The sequence below is a fragment of the Ambystoma mexicanum genome, chromosome 6p, assembly GCF_040938575.1.
Source record: "Ambystoma mexicanum isolate Mex_15411 chromosome 6p, UKY_AmexF1_1, whole genome shotgun sequence".
Lineage (NCBI taxonomy): Eukaryota > Metazoa > Chordata > Amphibia > Caudata > Ambystomatidae > Ambystoma > Ambystoma mexicanum.
In genome coordinates, this window is record NC_090935.1 from 450,679,739 (window position 1) to 450,698,071 (window position 18,333).

Sequence of the window (18,333 nt, forward strand, 5' to 3'; positions counted from 1 at the left end):
CCATATGGGCACCCATGCGCTTGCCAACCAATCAGTATTTAGTCCTCACCACCACCCCTTATTAAGGCTATGGTTTATATGTCTGCACATTCAAAGACAAGGCACAGTGGACTTGAACATTTTTCACAAATCTTTAAAAAATAAGATGAATTCTCTGAGCTAATTCCTTTATGGCTATGCTCACAGCTGGCAATAGTGGATCGACTACACTAAACCTGTTCACTTCTTTGTATGCATGCGCAAATGATTCTATTTTGTGGTGCATATACGTTTACCAACACAGTCTGCATTTAAGTTAAACCAAAACTGCATTCGGTTTTAAATTGTGCCTCTCAATACAAAATGCATTGGGCTTTAAGGAAAGAGTACTCATTATAAATTGGAAACACAGGGCATTTTAACAACAATGCAATTGTATCTTTGTCAAATTAGCATTCCCTTTTGCCCAATAATTTGTGCAATTTGAATTTACATTTAGGGTCTTATTTGCCATTTTACTTGTTACTTCTCAGTTAGGGAAATCAACGAAGACTCTCTCAGCCTGAAATGACTGCCTCAGTAAAGGTAGTTGATTGTCTGATTCCCTGTTTTCAATATGTGCAGCTCATCTTTCTCTGCAGGGGCTTCTCTCTCCAGCCTGCTTGTCTGCCAACAAGGCTCCACCTGGTCTCAAGTCTCCTGATCCATCTTGTTTTCCAGATCCTCAGTGCTCATCTCCCCATTTTAATTAATTGATATTCTGTGTGCATGCTTATATCCCTTTGACTCCTTTGAGGAGCTTGTGTCCAAGGTGTGGTTTCCCCAATCCCATGATGTGCAAAGGGAGAAGTAAATTAACTTCTAATGTTAAAATTGACATTTTGTTTCTGGAAATAACTTCAGATTTGATTGTGTTGAGGTTAATACAATATATATCATCATGGTTTGTGGATCTGTGTGCTCGATCACATGCATGGAAGATCACCGCATGTTAAGTATTTCATGAGATATATGTTTCTTCCCATTTTTATCCAAATATTGCTATGATTACCAACAAGTAGTGTATGTGTGCTGAAAAGACATATTTTTTAATTACGTTTTGCAACTGATCCTGGCTCGATCGGAACTTGAATCACAGAGTTATGATGTTTTTTTATACGTAAACATTTGATTAAAATTTACACGAAAAGAAATGTTCCTCCATTTGTACATGAATAGTATGTTGCAGAAATGTTTTAAAGATAGAGTTCTTTAAGTGAATATAATAACAAGACCTATCCTTTGAGCAGGTCCCATGATTTAATTCCTAAGGTGGGGTCTACTGCAGTGAGGTGAACTCTTGGACAGTTTCACGTTCCCCCATAGCAATAAAATGGGACATTAAATAATACTTTTTCAGTTACACCTTTTACATTATTTTAGTCAAAAATGAAACAAAATGCTAATACAATCATTTAAGACACATGATAGGTGTGTAGTGGATTATTCTTGAGATGTAAGTGTTAAACAGGTGTCCTTGGTCTACTGAATTTGCATTAATGTAAATGCACTCCAAAGTTCTAGGACTTGTATTTTTACATGTGCACAGTTTCGATTTTCCTGTGCATTTTTCTGCACATTCTTAGATACTAATGGGGCAATAGCTGAAGACATGTGGCAATTGCAGTCGGTTCATTAAGTATAATATGAGGCCTTGGAAATGGTTGCAATCCAAAATTCACTTTCACACTTTAAAAAAAGGTTCTTTGGCACTTGTGCATTTGTTCATACCTCGCAATTTAAACAGGCAACCCTTTTAGCATGACAGCAAGCAAGACACCCAATCCAATAGGAAGCATACTTTTGAGAAAAGCACCTTTCCTGCTCTTTCAGAAAGGATTTTCTCTGTTCACTTTCTTTTTGGCCATTATCCTTTACTGCATTTTTCTTTACAGTTATCCTTTGAAGAAATATCATTGGGCAAGTGTGTAATACCCCTGTTATTTTGTTTTTTTATTAATGAATACAATGATGCAGGTAATTCCATAACAGAAATGGTGGTTTGCTAACCAAACACCCCCCTTTCATTAAGCTCCATGCCAAAAGCACAGTGACACATGTGCCATGGCTGCCACAGCATATGTTCTCCAGTGGCACAGAACAGATGCCCTTTGCTGCTGTGACAGCCAATTTACTGCAGTGCACCACATTATTATCAGGAATTATCATCCTGGTGGTAGTTTCATAATTAAACAAAAAACATACTTAAGTTTGGGGTATCATTGAAGCTAATTCACATAATTATTAAAGCCACATCTGATTTCAATCATACACATGTCAACATGTGAGTGCAGGTCAGCTGTGGAAGTGTTGTGTGTATTTGAGATTCGAGTTAGACAGCCTGCCTCTGCTCTGCCAGCAAGAGACTGAAACGTTATACCTCTCTTTTGAACCTTTCTGTGGTCCAGTAACACCTGTCTCCAGCACAGCAGTCCCTCATCAGGAGATGTCTTGGTAACCGGACAGCCATTAGATGTCTCACTCCACAATCACATGTCAGGGATCTCCATTCCTGGCTTCCCATGAAATATCGAGTGTCTCCAGGCCATGCAGGTTTCCCTCTTCCATGTTCTTCTTAAAGGTGTCTTAATCCTCTTTTCCCACATTATTCTTAAGCATGTGTCCCCTTATCAGTGCCCCATTATGGTACCCTGAATGTGTTTTCATATTGTGCAATGGACATTATGCACATAACCTGTTCAAAACGTTCATTACATAATGAACTTAGCAAAAGCAGGCTGAAGAGGAGCAGTACGTGGGGAGACAGGAATGGTGGGCAGTGGAGATGGGAGAATGGCCTTGGGAGTGGAGGGGCTGATGGAGGGCGTAGGCGAGAATGTGGGAAGAGAAGGTATAGCAGGGGTTTGTCGGGGGTTCCCTGGATAATGGAAGAGGTGAGCTTGGGGAGGATGCTGGAATTTCGGGGACGGGTGTGGCTCCAGGGGTTGTCTATCAGAAAGTAAGGAGGGACGAGGGAAGGCAGGTGGAGGAATGGAGAGGGGGGATCCATATTGGAACTCCTATTCCACAAGGTAGAGAGCACTGTTGAAATGGTTATATTTTGGCAAAGGCACACAATTATCATTTCACTGCTGCCACTCCCAATAATTCTCAAGTGTCCCGATGCCATAGTGCCACATGTGAGTTTTTCTATTTCGGTAGCAAACTGTACTTTGCATTCTAGGGCCAGTAATCCCATGCCTAAAACGATTAAACAAAATCACATGTCCCAGAATGCAGAATGCCCTGGCTCACAAGCCACGATGCTATATGAATGTGAAGCATGCCAAGGTGGCCACTTGGCTGATAGGTTCACCTCCTTAATGCTCTTTCTTATATTTCGGATGTATGGTTGCTCTAGCACAGCACTACCACTTTTAGTGGTGGAAGGCCATGCTGCACCTTGAAGGAATTGGTGGACATGAAGGCTTTCATCACCTTCTCCTGTGTGGCTATCGTCAATCATCATAAGTGAGAGAAGCCACCTTTTTTTCCCAATTACCAACTCTATCCACTCAGCCTTCTGCTCCTGCCACCATCCGGCAATGAATGGAATGATTTTAAGCACTGCAGGTGATCATCCAGACAAAGAAGCATCCCTTAAAACAGAATCTCACTCCACAGGAAGCTCGGTCACTTGCAGCAGGATATGGTAAAACATGATCGTATGTGTCCAAAATGGATCTTGACCAATCACTGAGCAACGGAGTGCATGATAGCACAGACACAGGCAGCCAATCAACAAGCATAGTGGAGGAAATGTCATGTTCCAGTAGTTGATATATGACTTCCAATGGGAGCTGTCAAATAAACATTAGGTCCTCATTTCACATGCAACAGGATCATGCTGTGCTGGTGTGCTTCCACATGAAACAAAGTTTGTGCTGATATTAAACTGATCAAACTTTACCATAGTCCAAACAGACTCCACGGGAATGGGGATTTACAGTTCCGCCGTAGTTTACGATATCCGACTATCACCAGGATGTAAGACGGCAGAAACATTACAATGTTGTCAGCGTTAGGCTGCTGCCTACCAGCGGGTTTTACCGCAGACCCCTTAAAGCGGCCCATGTTATATACACCCTGTCCACAAGCTTTCGTGAAATACTGAACATTTTCAGCATCCCATGCCAGACGCACAGCCCAGTCAACATCATCATGAGCAAATGGAAGTCGCCAACATTCCCTCATTGGTGTTAACTGAAGACTTTAGGCCTCATTTCCAATCAGTATGGAATAGTTAATAGGGTGTAAAAACCTGGTGTAAACAAATTTCACATGGTATGCCTTAATCGTTGTCATTTTCTTTGACATTGTTCACAGGTAAACTGATTTGACTTACTTTTCAACTTTTCCCTGAATGACATCAGTTTCTTTTTTTTTATTGACTGTGTTTCTGATGGATAGCATTCCTTGCTGCGCCGCAGAGAGAACCTTCAAAGAAGCACCCCTACATGGGACCGAGGGTGACTGACTGGTAACTCTCGGTACTTTTTGGGCTGAGTTACAAAAGTGGATTTCAATGGGGAAATGCCATTGAAAAACGATTTGTAAATCGGCCCCTTAGTGTTTCTTCATTGCTAATAGCGACAAAGGGAATAGTTGTCTCATCTGCCCCTTTAGAAGGACCTTTCTGGTCCATGGTCATGTGTTTGAATGTGAGTATAATAGTATTGTGTGTGTGCCTGTGTGTAGTGCATATTGTTCTGAACATGGTGGTTACATCGTGGTGCCAATTGTTCTTAATACGTGAGAGTTGCTGTAATCACTCCTCCATAAATAATGTTCTCTTGGGCTGTCTGGTAGATTATTGCCACACATGCCATTCGTGTGTACTCTGACAGTGCACATTGAACACATTGAATATGGTTAAGTGTGCTTTTGCATACCTATATAATGTCCATCACAAGGACATTTGCGGTTTGTGTATTACTGACGTTGCTTGTGTGTTCTTTGTTTTGAATGCGCTGCCCAGTCAATTTTGCTGATTAATATACCTGTGCTTGCAAAACTGCAATGCCAGATGTGTCAGTATCAAAGAGTCGAAGAGCCCTCCTGTGCCTAGACCCAGGTATCACACAAGTTACCTAAATGAAAAATAAACTGTTTTCAGTTATTTTTTTTTTTGACGCAGTCTGTATGATAATATCTTTAAATGGAATAAGGCGGTCACACTGGCACTTTACCCCTTAATTCATAAAATCAGCAGAACCACTGGCAGAATAATTACATGTAGCTACATGAACTGTATCGGGGGAACATGGATATATACGACAGGGTAACGGGGAATAGGGTCGATCAGTGCAAATAAGTTCACTTCCTCAAATCGTACTGTGTATTTAGCATGTAAGTGATATTGCTGTGTCTCTTACTCATATAGTGTTAATGACAGACCCAACCCTACACACGAACTTCAGCTGCCTACAGATGCCAATGGAACAACCAAATAAATTCAACAGTGCAACATGGAGCCAGTATCTACTGCCCAACAGCAGAATTTACCCTCACTGTTGTGGTGTGTTTTCACAATGTGTGTACCACCTTATAGATAAAATTACCAATCAAGAATAATAAGTTATTACTGGTAGGTTATAATGGTTGTTGACACTGTGGTGATAGCCGTCCTGGCAGTTCTATGTCAGAATGCTGATTTGCCACGCCAGTTGAAGTTGCTGTGAATCTCCCTTTTGTTGATTTTTCCATTGAAAACTTCACTTTTTAAAAAATGTGTATTGTTTTAGTTGGGGTTCAGTCAACAACCCTCACATTTCCCCAGTCCAACTATACATCCCTCTACTGTTTTACTTACTGCTTTACTAACTTCCTTTCTTTTAACGTGTTTCCTCTTCCTTGCTGACCTTTCCGTGACTAATTTCTTGTTTTGGCTCTGGCGCATTCAGTGGCGTTAAGAAGCAGGCAATCCGTTTAGCATGGCAACTGCCAATGTTTGTAGTATGAAGAGTACCTTAAGTACCAATGCACATTCATTTGTTGTGTGCAGTGTGTGATGCCACCAAAGAGCTACCTCTCCCTCCTCCTGCAGGCCACCTAGTGCAGCAGTGTGTACCCTGTGGAGCTGCCAACTTATCTTTCTTTGCAGCTGTTCATAACACCCCTGTGTTGCAATGCACGTAATCTGAATTCCCACAGCCATGTAAATTGCACCCAATAAGTGCTTGGCTGTATACTGTAGCCTCTGCCCCTCGTCCGCGTGTCTGCCCCCATTTCCACTATTAAACATCAGTTAATATTGGGCCAATAATGGGATTCAAACTTCTGCTTTATTGAGTGTGGTAGGATAATTTTACTGGCTGAGATATTTTACTTGTATAACCATTAGAGAGCTTTTCTTTTCTTCATATGAGAGCCCTGCCCATCAATCCCGCACAACTTTAAAAAAAGGTTGATTCAGTTTCACTAGACATCTTTTGAATACTCTTATGGAGTGAGTCAGCTTCAAACCTAAGCATTCAATGAGAGAAAAAGCTGGATTTATGACTGAAAACACTCTAAGGGCGTATGGCTTACAGTCCAGATGCATTACCAGTATCCATTCAAATATGTTTTTCTGTTAGTGCATAGGATGCAAAGGGGTGGGGAGGGTTGTGGGATATATTGACCCACTTAGATGTGCCTTACCACATCACTTGCTACATTGGTGCAAGAAACAGAAAATGGCTGCGCTTACTCCTGTGCACGCCAGGATCTCAAAATTGCGTTTTTACAACCACCAAAATAATGGCGGCATCACCCTGCCACACACATTACAGGCGGGGATGAACAGAGTACACGCCACAGGAGTGTGCCAGTGTGCTCTGCCATATTTTTCTACAAATTAAGTGAAAGAGACAACATTGCCTTGCTGGAAATCTCAAAATTGCCATTTAAAAATGACACCTTTTTCAACCTTAAAAGTGCTGCTTGGTGTTAAATTCATCAATTTCTCATGAAACTACTGTGATTAAAAAAGCCCTGCCATGGCCAGGATCATACGTTATGTCTCAGAGGAACCGGGCCTCATTTGAATGACAGCTTCAGTCAGTGCATGTATTTTTCTACAATGTATCAAACATCAGCTGTCTTCAAAGAACTTCAAACTATCTGCTTCCAGGAATAAGCAGTGTTTGCAAAGGCAGAAACAGCCAAGTCGAATTTAAAAAGAAGGAAATGTTATTAATTGTTAACACATGTGGTAAAATGTGCTTTTGCTGACTGAAGAAAAATTGGCCTATTTAAAAGTAAATTTTTGGGTGAAAGCCCGCTTACTTGGCAATGTAAATGATGTGTTGCTCGTAAAAGTACACCAACAAGCTGTTTTGCTTCCACAGATTTTGTTTAAGCTAAGATTCAAAATGAGAGAAGGAAGGCTACAACTCATAGGCTAAGTTGGCAAGCTATAAAAAAAAACTGCTCTTCAAGTTACAGCCCTGTAGCTTCCTTCAGGAAAAGAGGCACACTATAAACTCCTGGCACAGGGAAGCTCTAATTGCCAGCTTGAAAGACTTTGAATGGACCAGGACAAAGGGGTTTCACATGCTCATCAGACATTCGTCTTTGCTCCAGGCTAGGACAATAGCAGTCCTGGAATTCCCCCCTGTCAAGTGTGAAGGGCAATACAACCTTCACTCAAGAGAGAGGCCATCACCCTGCTTCAAAGAAACTACCAGTTGGTTTTAGCTGGGAAGAAAAAAATGACAGACAATGACTCCCATTTGTCTTAAGACTATTGTAGAATGAACTTTAAAAAGACGTATATCTCAGCTGTAAAAATTAGTAAAAAAGTGACATTTCTTTACAGAGTAAAAGTAGAATTGTGGGCTGTGTTTGAAAACTTGGTAAAACGTTGTGACACACTCTGGACAGAAACGAGGATATATGTTGTATTACCAGAAAAGCATCCATGTTGCAAATGTAAAATTGTGTACATACATCCCTGGAGACAATTTGCATCTGTGTATAAAATTGGGGAATTGTGGGCCAAATCTTTAATGTGTAAAATTACCAAAATGTGTCAAAGGCGAAGCAAGTTTGCACAGACTGGAGGTTTGGACTAATCTGTGCTGCACAAAATATGTAACCTGTGTATCTGATTTACTAAGAGGTGGCAACTGCATAAATATCAGTTTTTGGCAAAATCAGATTTGCTGTAAAGGAGATGTTTCTAGATACAGTAAAAATCACCTCATAAACATGACATCACTTTTCGGAAAAATTTAAATTGGATCAGCAAACAAAGGGTCTTCAATAGCTGTGTTCAGTATGATGACATAGTCAATATGTTTCTTGAATTATCCTAGATATGTTTTAAATTATAAAGGTTGAACCAGGATAACGTATGGTACACTTGTGGGTATATACTGGAGTCTCTTTGTATGTTTCATGTTTTGGAAATGATTTGCCATAACGATTGTAAAGCCAACATGTGGTATGCGTTTTATATTCACAGTGATTTCTTATTGTTTTATTTATCATTTTTTGGTTTTGTGTGTTTTTTTCAATTTTTTTTGTTTGTGTTTTTCTCCCATTCATACGTTGACTGGCTCTTTATTATGATGTTACATTTTATGTTTTATGATGATGTTTTATTGATGAATCGTATTTAATTGAATTGTGTTTAAATATTGAAAAATTTGTTTTCAGCTATATTCAATAAAAAAAATAAAAAAAGACATCACTTTTCTGATATGCAACCACTTGTGAGAAAGGCAGAGACTATGCCCTTACCCAATCCTATTGTTAGGGGCAGGGGTAGTGAATCCTGCCCCTGCCATATACTGATATGATGTCATCTGGCATTATAAATAAAGGCCCCTGACTAACCCACACACTCTGATTCCTGATTCCTATGCCGGCGTCCTGTTCCTGTCTGTTCCTGTCTCCATCTTGCATCTATCCATCTAAACTCCAAATCCCAACCACAAGGCCAAACAATTGCTGATCCTGCTTCAGCTATGCATCAATGCTAAAATTATCCCAATAACCAAAGGGAAGCTGTGGTGTTTTGGGGAAGCATCCAGAATCTACCTGGCTTGCTGCCACTCACCGCTATCCTGCTATCCTGCTATCCTGCTATCCTGATGCCCATTAGTATCCAGTAACCGGAACTGCCAGTCCAGAAGAACTATCCTTTGGTATCCATTCCCTGCCCAGCTGACTCTGTCCCGCTGAGTTTGTCCGGCTGCCCTGTGTTAGACCAGATTCATGTGGTGATCCAGAGCACTGACTGTCCAAAATCCAAACCAAAAGTGGACTGTGAGCATCAATAGGAATCATAGAAACATAGTAAACCTTGCCTTGCTTTGTTCCATCCCAATCTCTAAATCTTCCAATACGCATCCTTATAACTGTAATATTGTCACAATCATGTTTGAAACCTTGCCTTTGATTCCTTGCGCTAGTGCTAACGTCTTTAATAATGTTGTCTTGTGAAATCCTAAGCCCTCATTCTCCCTTGGGTAATCAGACTGGGTCCGCCAGGGCGGGCGCGGAGGTGCTAGGGTTGATTCCACGGATCAACTCCAGAGCTTACTGTGTCTCAAGCTGGTAGCCTAGCCTGAATGTCCTAGCATAAAGTAAAACCGTCCTTGTCAAAATTGCTTTCTGTTCCTTTTCCACGCCTTTATTTTTCCAAAAACGCACCTCATTCTATCTGGCATAACTCACTCAATTTAACAGCTAGAGATCTAATTTCACTTTCATAGTGTACCTAGGATCCATTGCTACCCCTACACCCAAAACCCGCATCCAGATTTACAATTTTTCCCCATTTGTATTAAAAACCATTTTGGTTCATTTTAGGCGGGAATGAGCATTTTTGCAAAGTTTTACACGTGCTATTTTTACTATCAATAGTTTTCAAACCTTCCATAAAAATTCTAACTATTGCTTATGACTGGTAGTATTGTTCCAATGTTGCTCCCATAGAAATTTGTACAGATTTAGGGATTTTTGCACACTTTCAGTGTTTAATTCAGCCATTACCGAGTGTCACTTTAACACTGCAAAGCTTCAAATCTGATTTTCTCTAATGTTTGGGGAGGGAAGGTTGGATTAGAATTTTGTTTATTATTCCTCATTCCTGATTACTTGATGCTTCCTTATATCAATTTAGAATTGATTATTTGTGGGTTGATGAATACTGCAGGGGGAAATCCTAAATTGAGTGCTATCTTTCCCAAAATTCAAAAGTGTCTCTATTCTCTGGTGTCTTCTATCTGTGTTGCTAAAGGGTTAATTTACTTGCATTATTCACATTCCTATTTGTTATTGTCACCACATTGGTGATTGCTGCCCCGTATATTAAAAAGTATATGTTTGATTTGAATTTTAAATAAATAAATAAATATTACCTTTACCAACCAGTTTGTTTCCTGGTCCATCGTGCCCTGGGTAATTTGAAAAGGGGTGTGATGTGAGTGAAGTATCTCTCAAATATTGAACCTGCATATATAATAGAATAAGCATTGCAGTTGTGTGCTGCATACTAGGCTGAGACCAGGGTGTATCGCCTGATTGAAATCGTTAACAAATTGGTGGTGTTGGGGTTATTGTAAAAAGCATTTAGATGCGGTTCTATCACCTGGACCTCAAAGGTTTCAATTGCCCAAAAAAGCCATATTCAGAGAGGGCCTGATCATGTAATGAACAGGTTAGCACACACACAACTTTGTATTATGATGTACTCTTCCAATCAAAAGAGCGAGGGAAGGAATGCTACAATTATGCTCATTTTATTTAACACATTTCTTTAAGGGCCTATACATGTGTTAAGTTAGTTCATTATGACATTTCAAGTCAGCTCTTTAAAAAGAACATTATGCAATGCCAAACAATTAGACTTTTCTACCAATAAGACTTGTCAACCAAGTAGACCTGACAAGGTATGTGGTCAAGATCATAATTTACGTACTTGCTTGAAATCCCAGCTTCACCAATTAATACATATGGCTAAAAAGAAAATAACCCTTTGGCATATTTACAACATCATTAATATGCAGCATTAATATAGGAATCCAAACAAAGTCATATCACTTTACACGTTTGGTGTCAATTTAATCAATCAATGAGTTAAGTAACAAAATTGATGACTCCAATACACAAATACACATAGTAGTTTCAAAAGAAGCAGCCTGTTGGCCCTTTTTTATTCTATTCTCTTTTCGAGTCATAGGATCCTCTCCCACATATGCATTACAGCAGGAGTAATCACCAGGGATTATGCCACCATGACCGTAGACCAAAACTGGTCAGATTCAATGGTTCCCGGTGATGTACAAAAGCCCTCGTACCCCTTAAGATACAAATCTGCTGCCTTCTCGGAGGCAGTCAGCATGTGCCTGCTTGTCTTTATAAAATTGGCACAGAGGCAACATAGTCTAATTTCTCGGGGGATCCTCTGCCAAGCTCCATTACACTCCATAACCAGGAACATTTTTAAAAGCAAATACAAAATGATCCGTCTTAAAGTTTGTGGACAAACTTTAATCAAATATCTGCAGGGCTTTTGATATTCAAAGCTCTGTGTAAAAACTCTGCATAGCATCTTTTCTTACAAGAGGCTCCATGGATCTAACTCTGTCCCATTCATTTACCTTAGGTTTGTACAAATAATGTCCAGTCTCATCTTCCTTAACAGAGGCTAATCCAGTGTTCTGTAAATATATTTGCATGGAGTCACCATGTAAAGAATTAGCCTTACAGTAGTGTGGATGAGCATCAAACATGAAGAGGATGTCTGGAGGATCAGGGGACGCACTGGCTTGCGTAATTTTTAGGAATAATGCACTAAAGTCAATTTTTATGTGATCCGTTATGCAGCTTATAACAACTGATGGCGAGTTTCCTTGGGATTGTTGCTTGTTTTTATATGAATTAGAGCTGCACAGATATGTACTTATTTGCTGTGAGACTGCCCAATGTTCGAAACTTGATTGAACGTAATTAACAAGTACTATGGTTCTTGCGCTCCAATATAAAAAATCCTCAAGAGAATATTTGGTTGAAACAATGTATTTTTTTATTTTCCTTGTTGTCCCCCTTTCTTTTGTTTATTTATTCTTCTTATTATCCCCCCGACACGTATTTCCCCATTAATTACAATGGTTTTTCAGGAGGGTCTATATGATAATTATTGATCTAAAACATGTGAAAACAAGAGACACATTCTTACAATTTGTGGAGGTGGAGCTAGAATGTTGTTGATGGGACTGTCCCCCACCTTTACACAAGACTCCTGCCACCAACTCTTCACACTTCTGCCATTGCTAGAGACATCTAAGAGACATGACGCACTGAGCTGCATCTCCTGCAGTGCACCGGTCACAGAAGTGTTTGTAACAACGTTGTATCTGTTAATTGAAATGCCATCACACTTAGCATTCTCTGACATAGACCTGTATGAATGTATGTTGTTGAGTGAGGTCAGGTAATCATGAGCTATGGGCCTCAGTTTACTAAATGTATTCACAAACCTTGAATTAATCAATATTCTGAATTCCTGTCAGTGCTCCCACATTCCCCTGCTCCAGACTCTCCCTGATGACACAGGTGTTGATGCCAACACACTGTGTTCAAATAGGATCCCAGAGGGGCAAATTACATCATCACATTTGTTAAGTATACCAATTGTGCATCACACACCAGTCCAGGACAGTTGGTCTTATCCTGTGATGTGGCACTCAATAGGAATGCTTTATCTTTAATTTCAAGGAATTCAAATTGAGCCAATACCCGACCTGTTTCACACCCCCTATTACAAATAGCCTGGGTCACAAAGGACCATGAACCAGGCCGGTTGGTGAAAATACAACATTTATTTATTTTTAGAATTCACAAAAATCACACACATTTTGATATTGGGCAGCAATCACCAATGTGGTGATAATTGCAATAAAACCACTGAACTACACTTGATTAATATTCTACATGAACATAACCAAAGCACAATTGAATAAGAACACTTTTTGATTAGGATATATAGCACCAAAGTTAAGGTTTCCCCTTGCAATGTTCCCACAACCCACAAATAATCCAATTCTGAGTGGATAGAAAGAAGCAGCAGGTAATCGGGAATAAGAGTCAGCAAACAGAATCACAATCCGACCTTCCCTCACAAAATAAGAAGGATTTTAAACCCTTTGCAAAGGCCTGAAATGACACTTGGATTCTAATGAATAAATAATAATAATAATAATAAATAATTAATTATATGTGTGTTTAAATACAGATATGCATATATTTTATCACAGTATCAGGGATGTTATATGACTAGCAATCATCAGTCAAAGTATCACAAAAGCATACATTTCACAAAGCAGGTTGAAATGGAAGACCGAGTGCAGCCAAATTCACACATTGAAAAGTTGCTTTTTTTCTAGTTTACAGTTTTAAATGTAAAAACGTTTTTTTTTCAAAAAACGGATGAAAAACACTGAATTGGAATGTGTTTTCTGGGCAGGGTTATGGATGCAGAGCACAGGGACAATATAGAAGTGAAGGGAGAGCTATAGGTGGTGAATTGAAAGAGATTTGGAAGGTAGAGTGAGGTTTGTTTTTAGGAAAATAGAGCAGTTAAAAAGAGAAAATCAGTTTCAAAAGGAAAGGCAAATTGTACTTAAACAAGATTTAATGGGTAAGAAAAGAGTAATGCCATCCGTGAATATAAAAGATACGTTGCAGCTGTAACCCTTCACACAGTGCACCCCTTTAATTTAGGGAAAATGTATTTATTTAATGAAAATATTGATTTGATCTGGGGTCTGTGGATTTAGACCTTGCTGGGATGGTTAGGAATGCTTTGGCCTTTCAGCGGAATCTGGAATCAGCTATACTGTGGCTTTTGCAGGGGATCTGGCAAGATGAATGTGGAAAATCAGGAATGCAGGCGCAGGAAATTCAGGAAAGAGTGTGTGTCCAGAGTCCTATCAGCCACCCTTTATATAAAGCAAGGTGATATCATAGAATTATACGATGGGGAAGGCTTAGCTGAGCATGCCTCTAAACAACTGGATTGGTCAAGTTAATGGTTGACGCCTTCCTCTCAGTTGGTTGGATTTCAAGAGCATGCTGTCAGATTTATGATGTGAGTTTTACAATGTCCCGACCCTCATACAGTTACTTTAGTTAAAATCCTGTTTTGCCATAAATGGCACATTTGTACAGTGGTAATTACATTAGCAGGATACATATTTTATGCAGCACATGCCAACTCTCCAGTATGTAAGACATAATAACTTTTGGTCATTTTTAGGGTGAAATATTCAGCCTAAATTTCTATAATTTTATACATGTGTGTGGATTATCATTAGGCATCAGGTATACTTTCCGTGAAATACCCAATTCTATACCATTTCTATTCCTAATGTGGCAGTGAAAGCTACAATGTCTTAAATTAAACCCCCCAAAATTACATCAAGGCTGTTATTTTTTTACATTCCTGCAAAGTCTGGTTACAAAGATAAAAGTCTGAAAAGTTGCTTAATAAAATAGCTGTTTAAACCAAATGGTCAGCATTGTCCTCCAGATATGGTCATGCCTTTCCAGGCCATCCCCCTAAGTCCAGGGTTGTCATGGAGTTTTTCCTTGAAGCTTCTTATAGACGTCACAGGGAGGCGTGACTTTTTTTTCACATCCTCGTGCTCCAGAATTTCTATTGTAAGAGGCCTCTGCCCAGCCGAAAGTCTGATGAGTATGTGAACTTTCTTTCGTCTTGGTCAGTCAAAGTTTTCCAACCTAGTAATTGTCAGCCTGGTATCCTAAAGGTTTATGGTGGTTCCTTTTGGGGGAAGCCTTAGCTAAGCCAGCAGGGAAAAACGAGTTCTGGAGCTTGCAAAATTCAGCCAATGCAGTTTAATTCCTTTTATTTTATTGTCTTTTGTCCTGGATCAAAATTAACCTGTTGGATAAAACATCCCCTATATGTTTCCCAGCAACAAACCCCTCTACAGTGCTAGGCACAGACAGGTTTTTGCACAGCATGGTACTTTTAAAACAAGCATTTTTTGTTTTGGTTTGCAAAAGCTAATTTTTACATGTGTGAAGCCAGCTGGCATTTTCCTTGCAAATTTGGTTTGTCTCTTCCCTCCACATTTCCACATTGTTTTGTACCCATTGTTAGTTTCTGGTAGGCAGAAATTTGTTTGAAACACAAATGCACTGAAATTGACATGAGCCCAGAGCCAGGGCTTCTTTGACGCATTGATCTTTGATATTTTGTATCCCAAAAGTAAAGCGTGTCCTGTGTGACTGAAGTAAGGCTTCTTTTGATTCCTTCAGAACTGAACAACAGCCTGTCATTCAAAGATACTGCTTTTGTCTGCTGGAACACAATGTGAATGTGTATGGGCATGGCAGAGTCTCCTTAATAATATAGTGTGATGAGGAATCAGAGGAAAAAGCATCAGAGCGGCATCATTTTTAGTGTAAATATTTCCCTTTTTCAGTGGGAACTGTGGGTTTGCAAGCAGCAGAGCAGCGCTGCTTTGATTTGCTTCTTTTGGGTGCACCCCAGAACACACTGGCACCTTCCTATGTGTGCTCCCGGTCCCAACTCGCCCATTTCTTATATGGCAAGATGATGCAGCCATCCATTTGTCACTGTAAGGCGCAGTTTTGATGCAATGGCACCGCAAGCAGCCAGCGCAGCCATTTTGCTGTTGACTGCCAAAGCGCAGCTTGGTTATGGAGAAGAATTATGTTAAGTGGGTCAATGTAGCCCACACAATGTGATAAGATAAGTTAAAGAAAAAGAAAAAAGTGTGTCTGTGTTTCTGCAGAGAATGTGGGAACACATGGTATTAGGTGTTAATTTGTTTATGTGTGTTACGTTGGCCAATTGTCCTCTATTTCAAGGCATAATCCCATCAGGTCCCGCAGCCCTCAAGACAACAGTCAAGATGTAGCTCCTGCACCATATCCTACATTAGTTAACATTACAAAGTGCAGAGGGAAAAGGGATAGAACGGTGTCATTGGTCTGCATGGTGTTGAACACCGTCTTCAGAAATAGAATGGCAGTAGTTGATGATGGCTGCATTAACCCAGGGTCTTGCTTACATTGTTGATGATTCTGCAGTTCTGGGTTGAGGTGGCAGAGGTTATAGTGATAGAAGATCCTAAGGTCTGGTGTGAGTCAGGGGTGCTTTCTGACTTTGTAACTGAGGAAATCTGCCTGAGATCTTCCAGTGCTATGATGTCAACTGAATCTGCAGGTGTTCCCCAAGTGGCATTGGCAGAGCAGCGAGACTAGTCTAGGAAATTCAGGAAGACCTTCCTTCCAGTATGGACAGTATGGATTAAGGGTGACTGACAGAACTGTACTAGTCCTCACCAGTGAGGTGGTGCCTCAGGTCAAGATTAAGGAGCAGTGCCAGAACGGGACTAGTATCTGGACTGCAAGCATTGCTCTTCTCAGGATTGCGGGAGCAATGGCTGAGTGAATCCAGTACCTGGACAGTAAGATGCACTGCATATTGGAATTGTGAAGTTTTGTCAGTGATCTGGCAGTCATGACTTTCAGGGGCAACATATTACTGCTACAAAGACAGGAAATACTGGCAGGGGATGAGGGAACCAGAGTGTATGCAGTTCTGGATGGAGGGGTAATAACAGAGCTGTCCTTGTACTGGGCTGCCAGAGTTAAGTATTTGAGGAACCTTTCATTGAATATATCTTCTTCCACAGTGCACTGTAGATTCAGAGATGACAGCTGTGGGGCATGCATGGGGTATTGTGATATGATGGATCTATCTGAAAACAACACATTCTTTTGGATGAAAGCAAATTGGTTGACATGTGTGGCCCACTCCAGCCCATACCTACCCTCCAACCCTTTTATATATACACCTTACACCAAACCACAATCTAACTATTGGTGGTAAAGATTGTGGTAAAAAAAGTGACCAACACATTTTCAAACTATTTACACACAGCCACAGAGTTGAGTACCTTGTGATACACGACACAAAGAAAACAAAATATTATTTAAATGAGGTGCATTGGAGTATAGTGATTCAGGGTTGAAATTATGCCTCTGTCTCTTCCATGCCTGCTACCCACACAGATACCTACCATATGCCACACTTGCCTACCAACACACCATACATAATGTCTGCCTATCCTGCCACCCTAATCCATGCCTACACACACTTACCTGATCCCAGCCACCCAATCACCCACCATACCCCACCCCTGATAAACCCCTGCATACCCGTACACCCATACTACAACAATCCTATTTTGACATATGGAGCCGACCTAACCCAAGGCCTACCCACTCAGAAAACCCACAAGTATGCCTACCCCCACACACATTACACCATGTCTGCCTGCCCCCACTGACTGATCTAATTTCACAAGGCCTTCTTACTGTTCATCCACATGCCCTCTCCCTGCCTACCCATCCATCAACTATATTCCTTGCCTGCCTTCCATTCTACCCAACTCATCCATGGACTGCCTATCCATACTGATTCAGCATACCCCAGGCCTGCCTAACCCCTGCAACCCTATCCGATGCCTGCTGCCAATCTACTATCTGTACCTGCCTGTCTTCCTAAACACCATAGCCCCTGTCTGGCCACCACTTTGTATAACCACGCACCATACGCCATGCCTGCATAAACATCCATCCTAACCCAAATGAACCTACCCAACACCTATCCATCCTAGCCTAGGGTTCATTAGGCACCACCAACCCACTGTACCTCAGGGGAAGCCTCGCCCACACTCACCCACCTGACTTGACTATCACCCATCCACCCTAGCCCAAACCTGCCCAGCCCCTACACACCAACCAAATCACCTGACCCCAAAACTGCCTTACCCACTATTCTTGCGGCCTACCTATCTCACCTACCCAACCATCCCCCAGTCCTGCATAACCACCACCCATTCTCAACCTACTACCAGGCCAACCTACCACCATCCTAACCCTAGGCCTGCCTAACCCCCATATCCACCTACACATATCATAACCCTAGACCTTCCTAACCCCAACCCACTCCATCCTACAAGAGGGCCAGCCTACTCCTCATCCGACCACGCTGACCCAGGTTTGCATATCCTCAACCACCCATCCTACTTCGGCCTGCCTACCCGATATATCAATCCCAGTCAAGGCATGCCTATTGTAAGTGATTTCAATCCAGCACACACCCAAGTCAAAGCTCAGCATGTAGTCCACAACTGAAATCCGTATTTATTTTTGTCTAAAAGTTCAATATTCTGAACGATATACCACTCATATCAGATGGCACTGTGGTTAGCAGTTCCCCGAGCAACACCCCTCAACCCCCCAATAGGCTATGTAAAGAGA